The sequence below is a fragment of the Pagrus major genome, chromosome 18 (assembly GCF_040436345.1).
Source record: "Pagrus major chromosome 18, Pma_NU_1.0".
In the NCBI taxonomy this organism is placed as follows: Eukaryota; Metazoa; Chordata; class Actinopteri; order Spariformes; family Sparidae; genus Pagrus; species Pagrus major.
Genome location: NC_133232.1, coordinates 11,051,255 through 11,072,788, shown reverse-complemented (window position 1 = coordinate 11,072,788; position 21,534 = coordinate 11,051,255). Strand labels below are relative to the sequence as shown.

At 41.5% G+C, this 21,534-nt stretch overlaps 1 long non-coding RNA gene and 1 pseudogene across 1 annotated transcript; one reads left to right on the top strand and one right to left on the bottom strand.

Annotated features, from left to right (window-relative positions):
* The first annotated feature begins 4,134 nt into the window (after nucleotides 1-4,134).
* On the top strand, nucleotides 4,135-6,895 carry LOC141013832 (uncharacterized). The gene is made up of 5 exons (XR_012180456.1): nucleotides 4,135-4,568; nucleotides 5,257-5,447; nucleotides 5,669-5,730; nucleotides 5,925-6,124; nucleotides 6,511-6,895. It is a non-coding gene; the product is annotated as an uncharacterized lncRNA (long non-coding RNA).
* A 169-nt stretch (nucleotides 6,896-7,064) lies between these two features.
* On the bottom strand, nucleotides 7,065-16,124 carry LOC141012893 (uncharacterized; annotated as a pseudogene).
* Nucleotides 16,125-21,534: the final 5,410 nt, after the last annotated feature.

Here is a 21,534-nt window from a genome sequence, read left to right as displayed (position 1 = left end):
GGAACTCTGTCTCTTTCCTTGGCCTCAGTCATAGAATTGAATGTGTGAAAATGAACATACTTCCACGATATCTCTTCCTGTTTCAAGCCCTTCCTGTAGAAGTCCCCTCAAAACATTTCTCTGAATTGAATAAAATAATCTCTAGATTTATTTGGCAAGGAAAAAAACCTAGGATTAAATGCAAAACCCTACAACTCCCAAGAGAGGAAGGAGGAATGGCTCTACCCAATTTAAAAGCTTATTATTCTGCAGCTCAAATTAAACCCTTAATTAACATATGTACCCCGACATACCAGGCTAGGTGGAAAGACATTGAACTTTCCATTATGAATGACCCTCCAATTCATGCAGTACTACTCCACAAAAACCTGGCAGGATTCATAAATGATGTAAAGAATCCACTTCTCAAAGCTCAACTAAAAATCTGGAATACTATTAGAGATGAGTATAAACTAGAAGATAAACTACAAATAATCCAATGGTGCGTTTATGATCCTATGTTCAAGCCAAACAAAATGGACTATAGATTTAAATCCTGGATTGCAAGAGGAATAACAACGTTTTACTCCCTAACAGAAAAAGAACAGTTGAGAGACTTTGAATACCTGAGGGAAAAATATCATCTCGAAAAAAATGATTTTTATATGTATCTCCAGATACGCAATCACTATGAACATAATATTTAGAATAAAACAGACTTTAATGAGTCAATACTGAAAATATTTACTGACACCTATAAAAGCAAGTCTAATAAGGGTGTTACCTCTAAACTTTATAAAGGCCTAATGGATAAGAAATCCAACACCACAGAATACATTAAAGAAAAATGGGAGAGGGAGGGTAATCTGTCAATCTCAAGTGAAAGTTGGCTTGATATGTGTAGACTCCAGTGGAAATGTACTAATTCTAATACCTGGTGGGAATTCGGGTGTAAATGTTTTATTCGTTTCCTCATATCACCAAGGCAGAAGGCACATTTTTCTAGAGGGAATTCCGGGTGTTGGAGACAGTGTGGTTCTCAAGACGGCAATCACTGGCGTATATTTTGAGACTGTTCGGTGATAAAACCCTTTTGGGTGGAGTTTCACAGAGCACTCAAAAACATACTTAACACTGACCTACCCTTGGAATTTACTTTACTTTGTGTTACTAAGTGTTCACTAAATTCTGGACTAAATGGATTAAATATGTAAAACCTTTACAGCCAGATGTTGTGAAGGTATGAAAGACCCTGCTATGCTACTTGTATCTAACGGTATTTGTTTTAGCTTCTCATAAATCTCCCCTTGTCTACCCTTTTATTTATTTACTTTTATTTTGTTTTTATGCACGGCTTTCCTCTCCCAACTCCTAAATAGTTTTTGTATACAAAAAATATGTGGACTGCAGAAGAGTTTAAAATGACTTTGTATGCATATTTGAATTTCTATATGAACTGCTGTCCCAATAAAAAATTAAATAATAAAAAAAGAAAAACATAAAATGGCTCCATATAGCTCTTCAGGCACAATCCAAGTCTTCAAATGCACTGAGATCCCAATTTCATTTGCTTGTGCACCCTCTTCAAATGTGCCCTAGCGCTTTTAACTAAGCAGCTGTACTGAGGATTTCGTCTTAACAAAAGGGGGTCAAAAACAGCTTCTCAAATCAGTTTGGGATCTCTGGAAATTTAGATTAACCAGACTGTATGGAGCAATTTTATGTTTTTTGTTTTTTCAGTCCCCATCTACTACAGTTCTTTAGGAGAATGCTGCAACACTGTTTTGCTGTAAATCTCCAGAAATGTTCTGTGGACTACAAAGTAGGTAGGTGAGTAGGTAATAACTGAATTTTCATTTTGGGTGAACTTCTCATTTAATAAAACACTCTGTTGAATTGTCCTTTCATTTGTAACCCATCTGTATGTTTCTATGTTAGATCAAAACTTTGCCGGATACATGCAACCTGAGGACTGTACTGTGTGTAGTTATTGTTTCAGTGATTCCACACTGTGGACAGTGGTCCATCTGCATTGAGCTTATGTGTAGGCTCTAGTTTCTAGAAAACATCTTAATATGAATATGTTCATTGATTTGGAAGTTGCCTGAGAAAGATCCTTCAAGTGATAAGATGTTTGGAAACTGGGTGTAACCTACTGTGTAGGCTGTAGGCAGAGTGTGGGGCTGATAGACAGCCCTAAAGACTACATAAATAAAATCAATTTGCTTTCCTCTATAACCTTTACTTCTATATTTATGTATCATGATGTGGTTAAATATTATTTCTGCTAGATGATTCAAGTAATGTTTCAATAAAGTAATTGTTTTACACATTCCTGTGAAGTTCGCTCCCCAAGCAGAATCTCTGGAAGTCTGTTGAAAGTCCTCTTGAGAGCCCTTGCTGGATAAACTCTGGTTTTGGACAGTCCTTAAGACTCACGGACTTCTTGCGAACGCGCTCGCACAGTCCGTGAGTATGCAAGTGTGGTAAAGTCGGACATTTGGATGCAGTCGTCAACCTTTTGGCTGTCGCAGTCCCTCCTGACCGACCTGCTGCTGCTCTTCTTGGGTTACACTCAGTGACCTGCGGTCAGTCATCATGGAAAAAATAAAATATATAATAAACAAATAAATTAAATGGTGATATTTATCAAGTGGTTTGAACTATAAACTAATTTTCCATTTAACTTAAACAGTTTGGATTGTTTTTTTTTTTAAAAAAAATCGCTGAATTTTCGCATTTCCGTTCAAATACGGGGAAGAGACGCACGGTGAGGCAGCAGCAAGCTGAGCCTCACCTTGGATTGCGCAATCCCTCACAGACTGTGCTCTGCCATGCAATGAGAGCGTGTTACTGTCTCTCTGTATGTCGCCAATCAAATGTTTCAAACACTTTTAATATATCCCCCATATCATGGTCATACTACAACACCTGTTTTGTCAAAATTATCATTTGGACCATGGAGATATATATTTTTCCGAAACAGCTGTTGTAGTATGACCATGAGGAGAGCCTTGATGTGTGTGGTGATTTTGGAGTCTCAATACTGTATAACAGTGCAGCTATTGATTAATATTGGTAGATATTAATGATTCAAAAATCATCAAAATTATAAAAAGGCACATTTATCCAAAACAGCTGTTATAGTATGACCATGAGGAGACCCTTGATGTGTGTGGTGATTTTGGAGTCTCTGTACTGTATAACAGTGGAGTTATTGATTTTTGTTTGCAGCGTCTTGCTCTTGTATTGCAATTTGCAGACGGTCCCTGCGCACTCGCCCGGCTGCCGGCTGCGCATAGAGACCAATGTTCTCCGTCCAGCTCGGAGGACGGCTTATTTTTGTAAAAATCGGGTTTGGTCCTTGTAGCTCGTAGTCTATGCTATTACGGTGGGATAGAGGCATCATTTGTGTTTGGAAAACGTTTCGCTTCAGATTTATTGATCCCGGAAGTTAGAATCTGTGAATATCTTTCCAACTTTACTTAACTGTCAAAGACTTACCCTCATAGCTGATCTTTATCTACAATGAACTTAACAGTTATATTTAGTATACTGCTTTCATTGATCAGAAATTTGATAGTTTATATGATCCATTTTTAGGCGGGTTTTTTTTTCAGATTATTGTTAAAGTTACAGTGAAATAAAGAACAAAAAATATTTCAATGTATTTATTACAACTGGTACAAATGTATCTTCCTGTTCTTCTACTGTACTGAATTAGGCTACCACAACAGAGTACAAAGTGAAAATATAAAGAATATACAGGCAGAGAAATATTTTCAGTGATGAGACATTTTTCATTTGAGCACGGCTGGCTGTGCTGTTATGATCATTTGAGCACAGTCTAAATATCTGATTGACAGACACATCAGATTGTTCAGTCAGATCTACGTGTTGTATAATCTTTATTTTATTTAAAACAATAAAGTGATAATAGACCGGACTTATGGTATTTAAGTTACATTAAAACAATGCTTGTGTAGGTAACGTTAGCACACATAGCCAAACAGAAACTATTGCTTACATTATTCTTACTTCTAAAGCAAAATAAGTTACTGCTTGCAAGCAATCCAGTAGCCTCGTCTTCACAAATAGTAAAAATAATGTTAATTATCTGAAGGCTATAGTTTATGAACCTTAAAAGTCATGAGTTTTAGCGCCGTTTGATCCATCCTTGTAGGGAATCTGCAGAGCTAGGTTACATGACTTTGATGATGTATTTAAAAAGTTACATTATGACCTTATATAACTTATAAACTGGCAATATCAATGTGTGGTTGCATGTGTGTTCATATGAATAAGAGTGCCTCTTCTAACCTAAACACCTGTCATAGGCCCAAAAGGAAACTGTCTATTTGACAGACGACACCAACGTGGCCATATTTCCCCGACCCGATGGTGACTTCTGCTCCTTTGACCTCAACGCCAGAAGTCACTATGAAGTGCATGGGGACAGCACCACTGTAGAGAAATTGGCAGGGGCACTTCCCACTGGCCAGCCTGCCCGCTTTTCTTTTCACCGCCCAACCAGCACAGCCACAAGCTCCTCCTGTCCAATTCCAAAGAGCACCACCTCACTTTGTGAGGTGATGAAAGAAAACTTTTACTTCTTTGTGCTACATTATTTGCAGAGGTGTGTCCAATTCTGTTTGCTGGTAATCTCCTGCATATTAATCATCTCTCACTGCTCCACTTACAATTTATCAGCAAAGTTAAGCTTCTTAAGCCAAGGGCTTGATGGCACCAACCCTACATTAAGGGGTTATTGTTATTGCTGTATATTATGGTTCAATAGTTAATCCAAATATTATCATAGTTGTTATATGGCTAAGTGCAATATCCAAATCACAGGAGCTGCAGTTTTTGGATGAAGGTAAAATGTGTCACAGCATCACATTCTAAGTGAAGCATTACACTGCTTTGAAGATGATTATCCTAAAGATATGAAGGAACATGAGGCCAACAACATCATAATCATCAGTTTTGTATTTCATTCAGTAAAAATAAATGTAAAAAATGACCTTTCATTTCAATTACCATCATGAATTTAACATTCTAAAATCATGGCTATTTTCAGTGGGATGATGTCAGCGAGCAGGATTGTACACCCTCTGACAGAGTAATATTAAAAATAACATCAGTAAATAAATAAAAGCCTTACCATGCTTCATTATACAGATTAATTACTTGTAATACATAGTCTTTCCTAGTATGTTATTTGATATATACTTGGCTGTGTATGTATAAAAAAAGTATGTTCTCATCAATATTCAGGAATGTCTTCATTGCTGGAGTCGTGAATGGAAAGCTGGACACCAACAAGATGGTGACAGTCCGCTTCTCAGAGTTTGAGGCTTGTGTGCAGTCAATCGTCGATAAAGTGACGGAAGCCCTTGGACAGCAGGAGTCAATTATTTTGACAGATAGTCAGGGCAACGAAATAGTTGATTCTGATGGAACCAGGGGTATGTTTGAAATGATTTCTGTGTAAATGCTATTTTCTGCACAAAGAGTTCACACACTTAACAGCTAAATGAGGTGCATACACCTAAGTGTAATTCTCACATTAAAGTACATTTTGCATTCATAGCTAGCTTGGGCACCTATAGGATATACGTTTTCAACAACACAGAAAATATTTGGTTGAAAGATAAGAAAGTCATCATGTCCAATTTTCCAATGGCAGGGTCAGCATACTGGAAGCAAAACTCCAGAAAGGTATTTGCAGTGCCTGAACCACATATGGAGGTAACTGAATATTATTATTTTATCACTTTTTAAATTTTTCAATCCTTCTTTTTGCACACCATGTGGTTTCTTTTGGACAACATGTCAGCAAAGCTACAATGGTTCTTACTACTGTATGCATTGTGTGTGAACTAATTATTAAAGTCTAATTAAATGTTACATTGTAAAAAAAATTAAATGTTTGTGTTTTTCAGTCAAAAAGAAGATACTGGCCTTCAAGAGGTTATAGCCGACATTGAGGAGGTTGTTGAAGCAGCCCAGGGACTACGAGAAGTGTCGAAGATCATCAGGGATTTAAGTGGATCTGCACGTTCCACAATGACAACAACCCTGTCTCTTTCAGAGGCTGAAGTAGCTTCTTTAAGAATGGTCTTCGCCTGTCTTGTCTGCAAAGGTTGGCACTGTTTTACTACTTCCTTCTTCCCCACTGTCCCCCTTTCCTCCTTCCTCCCTCCTTTCCGTCTTTCCTTCCTCAATCCTCCTTTCTTCCTTCCTTCTTCCCCTCTGTCCCTCTTTCCTCCTTCCTCCCTCCTTTCCTTCCTTTTTTCCTCCCTTCCTTTCTTCATTCCTCCCTTTCTTTTTTCCTTCCTTCTTCCCCTCCTTCCCTCTTTTTTACTCCTTCCTTCCTCCCCTCCTCCTTCTTTCCTCCCTCCTTCCTTCCTCCCTTCCTTGCTTCATCCCCTCCTTCCTTCTTTTCTTCCTCCCTCCTTTCCTTCCTTCCTCCTTACCCTCTTCTAACACAATGAAAATAAATGACAAAGTTTTCCTTTTGATCTACAGGTCCTGTAGATGAGCCAATGTTCTCAACCTGCTGCAGAAGCCTTATCGGGTGTAAGGCATGTATTATGGAGTGGAACAACGGATGCAGTTACTGCCTAAAGTGTCGTGCTGTGGATTTGGAGGGCAGCATCCACGAAGTGGCTGGACTCTCTGAGGCACTGGCAGCACTGGAGAAGTTATTCCTGCCATAATTTCTGTCTGTTATAGTGGCAACAAATGTTTGTTTATATAGTTTAATATCAAGTTTTTATACGGTTTTATACAGTATTGAGTATTGAGCTTTTATGAGATTTTGCACTTGGTATTTATGAGATTTTGCACTTGGTATGATACAAATACCAGTTCTTCAGGGAATTGTTTGTTATAATGTAATAGTGTCTAATGTTAAAGCTTAAAAAGCACTTTTTTTCAGTAAGTACAGGTTTTATGAGATTTTGTAATTGTTGTGCTTGTATTTGGACGTTAAAGAATATGCAGTGTTCTGAACAAACTTCTTATTTATTCATCTCCATTTACCATTTACATTTATCTTGCATGTCTTTCAGTAACATTTATCAGGTAGAACAGTGCCTCCTGAAACATGCTATAGCATGCATGCTCTGATGAAAATGGGTCAGAGTCAAAGGCAGATACCCACGTCAGGGAGGAATAGAATAGAATAGATAGAATAGATATACTTTATTGATCCCAAGCTGGGAAATTAAGGTGTAGCAGCAGCATTACACACAGAGACGAATGACAACACAGTGAAATAAAAAGAACAACCTAGACATATTAACATAGCAATATAAAATGTAAAATAAAAAGAACAACCTAGACATATTAACATAGCAATATAAAATGTAAAATAAAAAGAACAACCTAGACATATTAACATAGCAATATAAAATGTAATATAAAAAATGTATATATATAAAAAATATGTATAAAAATGTGTAAATGAGCAGTGTTGATGTATACACAAGCAGTATTAATTGTAGTGCAAAATAAAATATAAGGTGCAGTGAACAGATGAGGTGCAGAACAGTGTAAAAACATATAAAGTGCGTAGAGACTGTATGTTATGAACCAGAGTTTTAGCTGTTATTATACAGTGTGATGGCATGTGGCAGGAAAGATTTCCTGTATCTGTCCCTTCGACAGCGGAGCTGGACCCCAACTCCTGCTCGTACATGTATGCTGCCTCAGCAGAACTGGGCAGCAGCTCTGTGGGAATTCTTGCTGGACAACTAGCAGTTGCAAGTTGGTTTGGGATCCCTCTGCCTAAAATTGGTGTGAAGATTTTTGTTTAGTTTTGGACCAAATTTTGTCAGTTGTTTTAAAACTACATACATACAAATATTATCACGACTTACCTGGTATCCTATGGGCATTCCAGGACTGCACAACTCTGCCAAGTCCTATCTGACTCACTTGACATGCCAGGTTGGAGACACAGAATTTGGTTAGATTATCCTGCATGTCGAGTAACTCCTGATCCAGCAGGTGGACCAGGGCCTGTTTTAGGGGGTAGTCTACCTGATTGTTGACCTCTGGCCAAATTCTCTCCACTCTCAGGTTCTGTTTAAACACAAGAAAAACTTTTAAGGACTGTTTGAAAACACTTAAAATCAAAAAATGTTTTTTACAATCCCAAAATCAGAAAAGGTTGCTCTGGTATGTAAAACACAGGTAGCAGACAGCAGTGATTTGTAAATGTCCTTTGATCTTGAATTTTGTTGTAGACAATGTGAAGTCCAAATATTTGAGCTTCAATTGATGTGTAAATATCTATCAATTCCTGCCATTCAAGTGTGCACCTCATCCCAAGATTTTGGGACAGACGGGATAATTTAGGACAAGTGATGAGGTGAAACAGAATAATGAAGTAATGGGTAAACAGCTGATGTCAGCAGTGACACAAGTTAACATCACCTGCAATCAAATCTTTATCATGCCTGCTGTGTAGGGCTGCAACTAACGATTATCTTAATAATCGATTAATTGGTCGGTTATTTTTTCAATTAATCGATGAATAGGATAAAAAAAAAAAAAAATCCACCCCTTTATTCAATAACAGAACATTATTTCAAATTGACAGTGCTGAATAGGGCTGCAACTAACGACAATTTTGATAGTCGACCAGTCACCGACTATTGACACGATTAGTCGACTAATCGGATTATGAATCGCATAATTATTAAATTACTCTTATTTAGCTATTAGCTTTTAAATTTAGTACAAGGTCGCTTTGAATATGTCCAAATCAATAATAAACACAAGAAAGATGATACTTCATTGAAAATTATGTAACGCCCATTAGTTACACACACAGTGTAATCCCCAATTTTTACAGCTTAACAATGTGTAGAGCTATACAGCCTAGTAGGTTTCAGATGAAATTGCTTAGTTTCACCAACAGGGTGCGCATTCATCCCACGCAAACGCTGGCAGCGTCCCCAGTTTCCTCGTTTTTTTTCTGTTCTCGGTCATTTCCATGCACCGATGCAGACCAGAGCGCCACAAGAGAGACGAGCGAGTTTGATGAAGTTGGTAACTGCCTGTAAAGTTGTTAAAACTACAATTTTGTGTTATGTCACTCTAAATTAATAGTTAGTCTCAGACACACTCGGATGGACGGACTCGGACGCTTTCAGCTCACTCCGATGTTTATTGAACTTTCCCAGAATGCCCTACAGGAGGTTACGTCATTCTAAAAGGAACATTACACCTGAACTTTCACAGCACATCCCCCTTTCTAAGTACATTACCAATGTTATTATTAACGTCATCACAGTTGAACTCTGTGGATTAATCACATCTGTGTAACCATTAGTTAAATCACATCTTGTTCATTCAGTCTTTGAAATTATTCAGAAATTATTCTAGTCTGTAACTATAACAATAATAAAAACAATACATAAAACAGAAACAACACTTTCTCTGTCTGTGCTCTGTCAAAACATTTAACTCAACATTTAACATATATTCAGTTGAACTTTTCTCTTTTTTTTTTTCTAACTAGGAAGGTGGGGTGGACTACCCATTCCTTCCGCTGAGTGAGGGGATTTATTCTGCCCCGTGCTGTTCACTCAGACACCCAAGCACCTATCTATTTCAGTTCAAAGTCTTTAAGGTAACTTGGGAGGTGTCTCTCTCTAGTGGGATACCTCCTTCTTGGAGGTGTCGAAGCTTGTGGAGCTGGAACAGGAGCTGGTGCACTGTCCTCTGGTGGGACAGGGCTTGGTGAGTCCACAGGTTCAGCCCCAGCTTCTGGTAAAGTAATAAGATGACCACGGTTGCGGCGGAGGGTCCCTCTGGGGGTCTCAATTAAGTAAGACCGTGGTGTCCCTGCTCTCGCTGTCACTGTCCCTTTCTCCTTTATGTCTCTTACCCAGATATGGTCTCCTGGGTTCAGTATGGCCTGGTCACGAGCTCTGTGTCTGGTGTTAAACCTCCTCTGCTGTTTCTCCCTCTCCTCTTGGTCTCTCTCTCTCAGTTGTGTGACATCTGTCCATCCCGGGTCGAGGCAAGACGGGAGGACAGGCACGGTGGTACGGAGTTTTCTTCCCATCAGTAGCTCTGAGGGGCTATGTCCGTTGCTTAGCGGAGAGCCAGGTAAGGGTCTTTACTCTTTTGCAAGAGGCTCTTCACTGTTCTCACTGCTCGTTCTGCCTCGCCATTGCTCTGAGGATATCTGGGGCTGGAGGTTGTATGAACAAAACCCCACTCAGAGGCAAACTGGTGAAGCGCAGCTGCTGAAAACTGAGGCCCATTATCCGTCCTGACCTCAGCAGGTATGCCGTGCCGCGCAAATATTGATTTGAACTGTTCAATTACTACGGCTGCTGTGGTGATTCTCAGCTTGGCGACTTCGACGTACCTTGAAAAGTAATCTATTACAACCAGATACTGGCTGTTATTCCAGTCGAATAAATCTGCACCCACCAATTCCCAAGGTCTGGCTGGAAATTCTGTTGGCAAGAGTGTTTCTCTATTGTTCAGTCTTTCTTTTGCACATGTCTCGCACTTCTCCACCATCTGCAGAAGTTGTGTGCTCAGTCCAGGCCACCATACAGACTGCTTTTCACACTCTCTACACTTTGCGATGCCCTGATGGCCAGTGTGTGATCTGTCCAAGATGTCTTTCTGTAGCGATTTTGGGATAACCAGACGCGTACCTTTCAGCAGTAGGTCATTTTCAACTGTGAGATCCCCAGCATGCTGATAGTAAGAATAACATGGCCCTCCTATGCTCCTTTTGTCTGGCCATCTGCTGATACAGTATTGTTTCACCTGTTTCAGCACGTCGTCCCTGTCTTGGTGGTCTTTGATTTGTTGCAGTCTCATTTCTGTGGCAGGGAGACTTGACATCACTTGATGTGCATACAAATTAATCTCTGTCTCCAGATTTCTGTCGCCTGCAGTTCTTTCTGGTGCCCTGGATAGCACGTCAGCAGTTGCTATATTTTTGCCAGGGACATGTGAAATAGTGTATGCATACCTCATCAGTCGCATTTTCAGTCTCTGTACTCGTGGGGGTAGCTCATCCAGATTCTTTGAGCCCAAAAGTGGCACCAGGGGCTTGTGGTCGGTTTCAATGTGAAACTCAATGCCGATCAGGAAGTCTGAGAAGCGCTCACATGCCCAGGTGATGGCTAGAGCCTCCTTTTCAATCTGTGCATATCTCCGCTCTGTATCATTAAGCGCTCTTGAGGCGTATGCAACTGGTTTCATTATCCCGTCCTCCTGTCTCTGGAGCAACACCGCCCCCAGTCCATAAGACGATGCATCAGCTGAGACTGTTGTCTGTGCTCTCGGGCTGTACAGTGCCAAACCTGGTGGTTGACTTAACTCCTGCTTGATGCTCTTAAATGCTGTTTGCTGAGGGTCTCCCCAGGCCCACGTTTGTTCTTTTCAGCAGTTCTCTGAGTGGCTGTGTCTTTTCTGCGAGGTGAGGAAGGTATTTACCTAAATGGTTGACCATTCCCAGGAACCTCCTCACACCGCTCACATCTGTGGGCTCCTCCATATTGGTGACTGCTCTCACCTTGTCTGGGTCTGCTTTTACTCCAGTCCCATCAATTATTTGCCCCAGAAACTTGTCAGAGGTCTTGGTGAACTCACATTTCTCTCTTTTCAGCGTCACACCTGCCTGTTCTAGCCGCTTCAATACCGCCAACAGCCGTGTGTCGTGCTGTGCCTGCGTCTCCGCATGGACCAGGATATCATCCAATCTGACAGACTACACCATCCAGGCCCTCCAGCAGCTGTGACATCCGTCTTTGGAAGTGTTCAGGGGCTGAGGAGATGCCGAAACAAAGTCTGTTAAAGCAGTACCTCCCATAAGGTGTGATAAATGTGGTGAGTAGAGCTCACAGACTCTTTAGTTTGGGGGATTTGCCAAAACCCTGAATTTGCGTCGAGTTTTGAGAAGAAAGGCTGTAACTGGCGCCAACGGTAATTAGCTTGTTAGCCTAGCCTCTTACCGGCAGACAGTTAGCTGGAAAATGGACGTTCCGTGAGTTCTCCAGTCGAGTAGCTCGTCTTGTTTATTAGTGTTACTCGCTGTGGAGCACTTCTGACACCATGTTATGTCACTCTAAATTAATAGTTAGTCTCAGACACACTCGGACGGACGGACTCGGATGCTTTCAGCTCACTCCGATGTTTATTGAACTTTCCCAGAATGCCCTACAGGAGGTTACGTCATTCTAAAAGGAACATTACACCTGAACTCTCACAGCACATTTTGTTCGAGTTATCAGTTTGGAGGACTTCGGTACAAGGAAGAGGGGTTTTTCTTGCCAAACTTGACCGTGTGGATATTGATTTTTACCGAGTGAAAACTCCGGTGAGTAAATACTATGAACGATTAGCGTAGCATGCTAGCGATGCCGACCACGGCTAATTACTTGCTTATTTTATTGAATATCTCCACTGTGTATAGTCATGCTTCTGTGACAGTGTTTAAAAGCCAACCGGAGACAGATAAACGTGTGTCGAGGTTGAAAATGTATTTGATTGTCTATTTCTGTGGGAAAGAATGACATCTGTGTTGACTGCGCTAGCACATGCTATACAGCTAAGAAAGCTGGTTTAAACTGGATTGAGCTGGTTGTTGAGTTAAAACACACGCAGCGGTGTGCAATTTGAGTTTACAGAAGATAATTCATTTCATTTTCTTGGGTAAAACAACAAAATTGAAAATCATTCATTTCATAATTTGTGTACATTAAGCTGTGATGAGTTAAAAAAACATCTAGAATTCATATGCATAATTGTGTGTTGGCTATTAAAAAGTTCACAGTCCACAACCCAAAGATCTTAACCTTACTGTCATAGACTAGAGAAACCAGAAAATATTCATATATAAGAAGCTGGACTCAGAGAATTTGGACTTTTTCTTCTTAAAAAAAGACTCAAAACGATAAGTCGATTATCAAAATAGTTGGCGATTAATTCAATTATTAGTCATCAATTAATCGATTAATCGTTGCAGCCCTACTGCTGTGCCGAATAGGCTTCGTGCTTAGCCTTCTCTTTTGGAAAAATCCAAAAGACAGCCTTGTTGCTTTTTCCTTTTTGTGTTAAACTTTGATGGTCTCTTCTCCTCTCCTTGTTTATTGCCAGTGTCACCTACTCAGTACCCTGCATTTTACACACTGGGCCAAGTTTTTCTGATTTGGGTTTTTATTGGAAATACATTTTGCTTAATTTTGAAAGGTCAACACTAATCATGTCAACATTAACCATATCAACTAACTACAGTACTTTTTCTAAAATCTGTACCTGCCCAGGGACTGCAGATGTAAACGAGCTCATAGCTAAATCTGGCATACATCATCTCTTCTCATTTGAGATTAATGTATTTGTGCATGGTCCTTGTTTCATAAACAAATGAAATGAAATGGAAAATACTTATTATCTTTATATGTAATCAATAGGACAAAATTCACCCTTGAAGAAATTGTCTGCACATAAGGTAGCCTGTTGACATTATGTCTGTGTTGAGACAGCTTTTCTTGCATGTACAGGGTCAAATAAAACTCCCTGCCATGATCCACTCTGATTTGGTCCCACATTCCATTGTTGGCAAATGCTTTCCTGTAATAGAAACATGCGTAAATTATATGGATATATATATATGTTGATATGATAGATTCAGTTCAGTTCTGTTTAGGACTAGGTGATACAATCCCTTGTTTAGTTATTTATTTCACATTCAAATGCATGAAGTACACGCAGTACAATAACCCTATGTAGTGCTTATTATACTTTATTTCTAACCTTGACTGTACTCGCCTGTAAACTTCCTCATAAATAATAAGGTTGTTCTTCTTCTTCAGCAACAATTTTGCTGCTGAAACCATCAATAGCCAAGACATGTGTTACTCCAAACATTCCCAGCTTCTCATTTTGGTCTAGGTGGAGTTTGTGGCCCATGTATTCCGCGTGGTAAGGAACTGGATTTAGATTACGTGCTCCCTAAAACAAGTATAATTCAATCAATGAAAAGTGCAATAACATTAAATCAGCTAAGATATTAAAAATATTTACAAATCTAATACATGCATGTACTGCTAATATGCATACTTTAAGTCTAAATTTAACTTTTCATGAGGTCAAAAATCATTCAAAAATCATCTTTTTGTTCACGAATATAATTAATGTAGATGACTTACCTGGTGACGCAGCTCATTATATGGCTTGTGCACCTCTCTAAGAATCCTTCCCACTCGAGGTTCACCTGCCCTAACTCCCACTGATGACAGGTATCCTGTCATGAATTTTCGTCCATAAGTTGGACCTGTCTGTCAAGACAAAAACAAGTTAAATTAAGTAATTCAAAAGCCTTCTGCCTAGCCATGTAACACTAAGACTGTAAGACTAATTAAAGATTAACATTAAAAGTGTTATAACAAAAACTGTCGTGTAAGTTATGTGAAACTTGACAAACACCTTTTACAAATTAGACACATCATAAGGTATATGATTAACCTTCGTGTCTGACAACGGACACTTTTGTCCAATTCCGATTATTATTTTGTGACTATTTCATAGTGGTTTTAGCAAGAGCCTTGAAAATTGGTAAAGATTAATAATTTTTCATATATTTTTGAATTCCAAACCCAATCCTGTATAACACCTTCCAACTCTGAGAAAATCATGTTACTGGCACATTTACCACATTGGACAAAAGTGTCCAACGTGTTTGATGCCATAAAAAAGGCATATTTGCAATTTTTTTTCCAGTTTTTTTTGCATGCATCCTCTAATCCACTTCTCCTCTATTGATCCAAACCATTGATTTAATTAATTTCAGACTTTTAACCCCTTCAATGCCAGAAAATAGAGTCCCTGGTAAAAAATGGTGAAAAAAGCACATGAAAAGGGGGTTATTTCCAGTATACTAAATGCAAATTGGAATTATTAGAGTCTTGGATATGTCATTGATGAGTAACAAGATTGATTTCCAGGGTTTTTTAGTTTTTTTCCTGACAGTCATGCTAACCAATCAAACCCACGACCGACAGCAGGTATTAGCCAATCAGGGGCAGAGTAGGGCCGGTCTCTGGGCGGAGAGGAGCACAAAATCGGAAATCAAAAAAACGAGTCGTTATCCATTTTTTCATTTTGGTTTTGGAAACAAATACTGAGAATAAGAGTTGTTTTTTCGTTTTTTTATTTTTGGTTTTATTTTGAAAAACGAATGAACGAATGATACACGGATTCTGTGGACAGGAGTTGTTTGTTCTGTGGAGGTGGACCTGCTTTGGAGAAGTGTCCACAGTTGGAAAAAAGGGCACATAGTGAGAAAATCACTTTCCTGAAAGAGAATGGAGTATGTTTTGGCTTGCTGTGTCAGGGACATATCAGCAAAGACTGCAGGAAGAGACTAAGTGCAGTTTAAAGCATCCTAAAATGCTGCATATCCACCAGAAAAGGAAGGACATGGACAAAGAGCAGGCAGAAATAAAGAAAGGAGCTAAAGACACTGCCGTAGCCTCTGTTCAGACAAGACAAGATAACTGCAAGCTCTCAATAGTGCCTGTACAAGTTAAAGCCCAAAAAGGAAACGTGACTGTGCATACTTATGCTTTTCTCGATCCAGGTAGCACTGCATCATTTTGCACCATCGGATTGATGAATGAGCTTAATCTTCAAGGAAAAAGATCAAGTATTCTATTGCAAACTATAGGACAAAGGAAAGTTGTTGAAACTAGCATCGTTTCTGGCCTTGAAGTCGGTGGACTGGACAGCAATGATTTTTGTGATCTGCCAAGCATATACACTCAGAAAATTATGCCTGTGAACAAAGGAAACATCCCACATCAGAACGATACTGATAAGTGGCCTCATATGAGTGATGTTCATCTACCTGAAATCAACTCTGAGATAGAGTTGCTGATTGGATCAGATGTACCAAAGGCTCTGGAACCTCTTGATGTAATACGCAGTGTGGGAGACGGACCTTATGCTGTCAAAACCATGCTTGGTTGAACGGTGAATGGCCCTTTAGGAGGAAGAAAAGATGTTCAAGAGAAGTCTGTGATAAACGTAAACAGGATAGCAGTCATGAAGCTTGATGAGCTGTGGGAACAACAATTCAAGACCGACTTTCCTGAATGCATCCGGGAAGCCCAAGAACCCTCAAAAGAAGATCAACAATTCTTGGATTTAGTTTCAAAATCTGCCCAACTAATCAATGATCATTATTGCATTGCATTACCTTTAAAGGAGAGGAAAATCCACATGCCTGACAATAGAAGTGTTGCAGAACAACGGACACTAAACCTAAAGAAAAGATTCAGGAGAGATTCTACCTTTCATTTGGACTACAACAACTTTATGTCAGACATGTTATCTAAAGGTTATGCAGAGATGGTGCCAGGTGATGTCTTGGAACGCAGTGATGGCAGAAAATGGTATCTGCCACACCATGGAGTTTGGCATCCACAAAAGAAAAAACTTCGAGTGGTGTTTGACTGTGGAGCGACATTTCAGGGAGTTTCATTGAATTCTCAGCTCCTACAGGGGCCAGACCTGACCACTACTTTGACAGGAGTCTTGACTAGATTCCGTAAAGAGCCTGTCGTCATCACTGCAGACATTGAAGCAATGTTCCACCAAGTGAAAGTACCAAATGAAGACCGTGACTTTTTACGGTTCCTCTGGTGGCCTGATGGAGACTACAGTCAGAACATGGTGGAATGTAGAATGACAGTGCATCTATTTGGAGCCACTTCATCTCCAAGTTGTGCGAACTTTGCCCTTCGGAAATGCGCTGAGGACAGTATGAAACAATTCAGCCCCCGAGCTGTAGACACCATCATGAACAACTTTTACGTTGATGACTGCCTTGCCTCAGCAGCTTCAGAAGAGAATGCAATAGCTCTTTATCATGACCTACGAGCAATTTGTTTCAAGGAAGGCTTTCTTTTTTTTCCAACAATATCTTTATTTATTTCCAGACATAATAACACATACATATAACCACTGGGACACCAAACGTCTGCCCCAAACCGTGCAGAACCCATGTCATCAAATCCCAACCAAGACATGACAACAAAACAACAACACAAATAAATAAATATGAATCAGTAACGAGAGAAAGGAACTTAAATACGCAGTGAAATAATAATACAAATACTACATAAGTAAATAAAAAGTAAATAATAAAAAATAAAAGTGGGGGAGAATAAATACAAAACCAACCATACACTGCTCATACTCACAAGTGTGCACTGCACATAAATTAGATAGTGGTCAATCAACACCAGACAGTAAACATTTTTCCCAAATGAGCTGCAGAGGGCTACTTATGGGTCATCCCCAGGTGTTTCCACCAACCCAGACAAGTCTTTATTCGCAAGAAAATTTCTAAAGGGGCCCCAGATGTTATTAAAAATAGGTTGCTTACCCCTGATTGCATACGTGATCTTTTTTAAGGGCAGAGTTGCTGTTAATTCTGAAAGCCATTTACCTATCCTTGGTCTAGCCACCTCTTTCCAAGCTATTGCAATGACTCTTTTGGCCAACAACAGGCCTATATCTAAAAATAAACGATGCTTCTTTCCTATGTTACAATTAGCTGGGTAGATACCCAAAAGAAATATTTTTGGCTCTAAATGTAATTTTATCTCTAATATTTCCTCAATACACTGCTTCACCTCTTCCCAGAATTTCTTTATTTGAGAACACTGCCACAAACAATGGAAAATCGTGCCCTTTTCTTTGTCACATTTTATGCAAACATCCGGTATGGCATTATTGAATTTGTTAAGTTTAACTGGAGTGATATAAGAACGCATTAACCAGTTATACAGAAATTTTAAACGTGTGTTCACTGTTTGTAATTGTGCTTTGGTACATGCCCTCTCCCACTCCTCAATGGAGATATTCTCCTGTAGGTCCTCTCTCCAGCACTCGAGTTAATTTACTGACGATTCTGAAGATTCACCAACCAGTTCATTATATATTTTGGAGATCAAGCCCCTTCCCTGGCAGTCTTTCACCATCATTTCTTCAAGTGTTGATAGGCTAGGAATGGACAAGGACTGATTTTGTTGAGTTCTAATAAAATCTCTCAGTTGTAAATATCTAAAGAACTGGCTGCGAGCTATGTCGTGCTTGACAACAATTTCATCAAAAGACAACAGATGATTATCATCAGGACTATAAAGATCTCCTATTTTTTGTAACCTGTCAGGAAAGGGGGGGGGGAGTGGGACACAGGTGCAGACCCAGGGGTGTCTCTAAGCTATCCCAGGGGGATAACCACAAAAATCGCCATAGCGATAGGCGGGAAATGGGGGAAAAAACAAAACGAAATTGTCTAGAGCCACTACAGGCTTCCTTAAGAAAACAATGCACCAAAAATGATAAACAGAACCACCACTGCCAAGCAGCTGACTAAAACTAAAATTGTCCAGGAGGCCCAGAAATCCTCTAAATGAAAGGCAAAGGCTGGAGTCACAGCAAACTCTAAAGCACCAAGTTATTCACTAGGAAAAACACACTGACCACAGGGAGAACCTCTCACTGCCTCTGAGGGTGAGACAATGAGTCAGCACAGGGCACTGGAGACTGAGGGTATATGAAGGCTCCCCACACCTGGGCTTAATCGCCGCCAATCAGTGCCACACACACCTGATTGTAGTGAGTTGATTCCCTCACCACTCTCAGAGCAAGATTGAGTGTCCTCACAGGACCCCCCCTTCAAGGAACGGCACCCGACGTTCCAACAGGGCCACCAGGCCGAAGGCGGCGGAAATCCCGGATAAGAGCTGGGTCCAAAATGTCTCTAGCTGGGACCCAGGCACGCTCCTCAGGTCCATATCCCTCCCAGTCCACAAGGTACTGAACCCCACGTCCCACACGCCGACTGTCCAATATCCGCCGAACCGTGTACGCTGGTTGACCCCCAATCAACCTGGGTGGAGGTGGAGGCCTCTCTGGAGGTGCCAGCGGACTGGAGCAGACCGGCTTGAGGCGGGAAACATGAAACGAAGGGTGAATCCTCATGGACCGGGGGAGCAGGAGGCGAAAGGTGACAGGGTTAATCCGTCGGACAATCTTGAAGGGGCCAACAAAGCGTGGCGCCAATTTGCGAGACTCTACCCGCAGTGGCAGATCCCTTGTGGAGAGCCACACCCTCTGACCAACCCGATAGTTCGGGGCTGGACGGCGATGCTGGTCTGCGTAGTGCTTCTGCCGTGCCACAGAGTGTTGAAGAGAGGCACGAACACGCCTCCAGGTAGCACGGCACCGCTGGATGAATTGAGCAGCAGAGGGCACCCCCACGTCTCTCTCCTGTTCTGGGAACAACGGCGGCTGATAGCCATACTGACACTCAAAAGGAGAGAAACCAGTGGATGCATTCTGTAAGGTGTTATAAGCATACTCAGCCCACACCAGTTGTTCGCTCCACGTGGTCGGGTTGGAGGAGACCAGGCAACGAAGTGTTCTCTCGAGTGTCTGATTGGTGCGCTCAGTCTGACCGTTGGTCTCAGGGTGAAACCCTGACGAAAGACTAGCTGAAGCACCCACAAGAGAACAAAACGCTCTCCAGAAACGGGAAGCAAACTGAGGACCTCGGTCAGACACAATGTCTTGGGGGAGGCCGTGGTAGCAAAAGACATGCTTGACTACAAGTCGGGCGGTCTCTAGGGCGGAAGGAAGCTTTGGGAGAGGGATGAAATGGGCTGCCTTCGAGAACCGATCTACAACAACCATAATGACCGTGAACCCTTTAGATGCGGGTAGTCCTGTAATGAAATCCAGGGCCACATGAGACCAAGGGCGACTTGGGATAGGCAAAGACCGGAGCAGACCAGCAGGAGGCTGTTGTGGCGTCTTGTTTCGGGCGCAAATAGTGCAAGCCGCCACAAACTCACTCACATCTCTCCCCATCTGGGGCCACCAGAATCTCCGTTTGAGAAAACCAAGAGTGCGACGAACACCAGGGTGATTTGTGAGGCGTGAGGAGTGACCCCACTGAAGCACTTGTGATCGCACTGCTGCTGGAACATACCGACAGCCTGGGGGACCCCCTCCTGGGTCTGGCTCCTGCCGTTGAGCCCCCTGAACCACAGTGTCAATCCCCCAGGTGAGTGGGGCAAGGATGCGAGTAAGTGGCACAATGGGTTCTGGGGAATTGTCACTACCTGAACACTCAAATCGGCGAGATAGGGCATCTGGCTTCAGATTCTTTGAACCTGGACGGTAGGAAAGGTTGAAGTCAAACCTGTTGAAAAACAGGGACCAGCGAGCTTGGCGAGGATTTAAGCGTTTGGCCTGCTGGATATAAGCCAGATTCTTATGGTCTGTCCAGACCTGAAATGGATGCTCGGAACCCTCAAGCCAATGGCGCCACTCCTCCAAGGCCAACTTCACTGCGAGCAGCTCCTTGTTACCCACATCATAATTTCTCTCAGCTGGTAGAAGACGCCGAGAGAAGAATGCACAAGGATGGAGCTTTTGGTCTTTTGGAGAACGCTGGGACAAAACTGCCCCAACTCCTACGTCGGAGGCATCAACCTCAACAACAAATGGTATCGAGGGGTCTGGGTGAATCAGGACCGGTGCAGTGGTAAACCTTCTTTTAAGCTCTGTGAATGCCTTCTCAGCCTCTGGGGACCAACAGAATCGTGAAGGGGGACCCTTTCCCAGCGCCGAAATAGGGACCGCAATTGAACTAAAGCCCCTAATGAAGCGGCGATAAAAATTTGCAAACCCCAAAAAGCGCTGAACCTGTTTGACAGAGTCAGGTTGAGGCCACTCCTGCACCGCTTTGACCTTGCTTGGGTCCATTCTGACACTGCCCTGCGCCACAATGTACCCCAGAAACTTGACTGTCGGGGCATGGAAGACACATTTTTCTGCCTTAACAAAGAGTTGGTGCTCCCACAACTTCTGGAGAACCCTTTTAACATGAGACACATGCTCCAGATAGGACTTAGAAAAAATCAGGATGTCATCCAAGTATACGTATACAAAATGTTCAAGCATCTCCCTGAGGACATCATTAACAAATGCCTGGAAAACTGCGGGGGCATTTGAAAGTCCAAAGGGCATGACCAGATATTCGTAGTGCCCCCGTGGAGTGTTGAACGCTGTTTTCCACTCGTCCCCCTCTCGTATACGCACAAGATTGTAGGCGTTCCTAAGGTCCAACTTAGTAAAGAAAGACGCCCCCTGTAGCCGCTCGAATGCCGTAGACATGAGGGGGAGCGGGTAGCGGTTTTTAACGGTGATGTTATTTAGACCCCTGTAATCAATGCAGGGTCTAAGCCCCCCATCGTTCTTCCCTACAAAGAAAAACCCAGCCCCAGCTGGAGATGTAGAGGGGCGAATGAAACCTGCAGCTAAAGCTTCCTCAATATAGCTTGTCATAGCTGATGTTTCAGGTCGTGATAATGAATACAGGCGGCCCCTTGGGGGTGTAGTGCCTGGGAGGAGATTGATGGAACAATCATAGGGCCTATGGGGAGGAAGGATGGAGGCCTTCTGTTTACTGAAGACTTCACTAAGTTCAGCATA